This window comes from Penaeus monodon, chromosome 28, assembly GCF_015228065.2.
Source record: "Penaeus monodon isolate SGIC_2016 chromosome 28, NSTDA_Pmon_1, whole genome shotgun sequence".
NCBI classification, from domain to species: domain Eukaryota; kingdom Metazoa; phylum Arthropoda; class Malacostraca; order Decapoda; family Penaeidae; genus Penaeus; species Penaeus monodon.
Window position 1 is genome coordinate 27,374,712 of NC_051413.1, and position 290 is coordinate 27,375,001.

Genomic DNA, 290 nt, shown 5'->3' on the forward strand with positions numbered 1-290 from the left:
CAACTTCCCATCTCTCTATTCGCCGGTCATAAAGCACCTTGCAACTCCACCCGCGTCAGGACGTCCATTATTTAGAACAGTTTCCCCTTTGTTGCAGACAGGCTCCACCAGGGGGTTGTCAGTTAATGAAATGAGTTAATGAACTAAATTACAAATATAATCATCTATTGGTGTTCATTTTTTTTCTAGGGGTTGGATTACATAAAGGGAGTTTTTTGGGGGAAAAAAGTTCAATCATGCGATACCATATTAGACACAAAGGAAGGAATGTACACACTTCCATACATTCA

The 290-nt window shown here is 40.0% G+C and overlaps 1 protein-coding gene across 1 annotated transcript in view; it reads right to left on the reverse strand.

The window, feature by feature from the left end:
• LOC119591128 (SCY1-like protein 2) overlaps window positions 1-290 on the reverse strand; it is a gene marked incomplete at its 5' end in the record, with an annotated part of 331,697 nt that overhangs the window by 268,684 nt on the left and 62,723 nt on the right.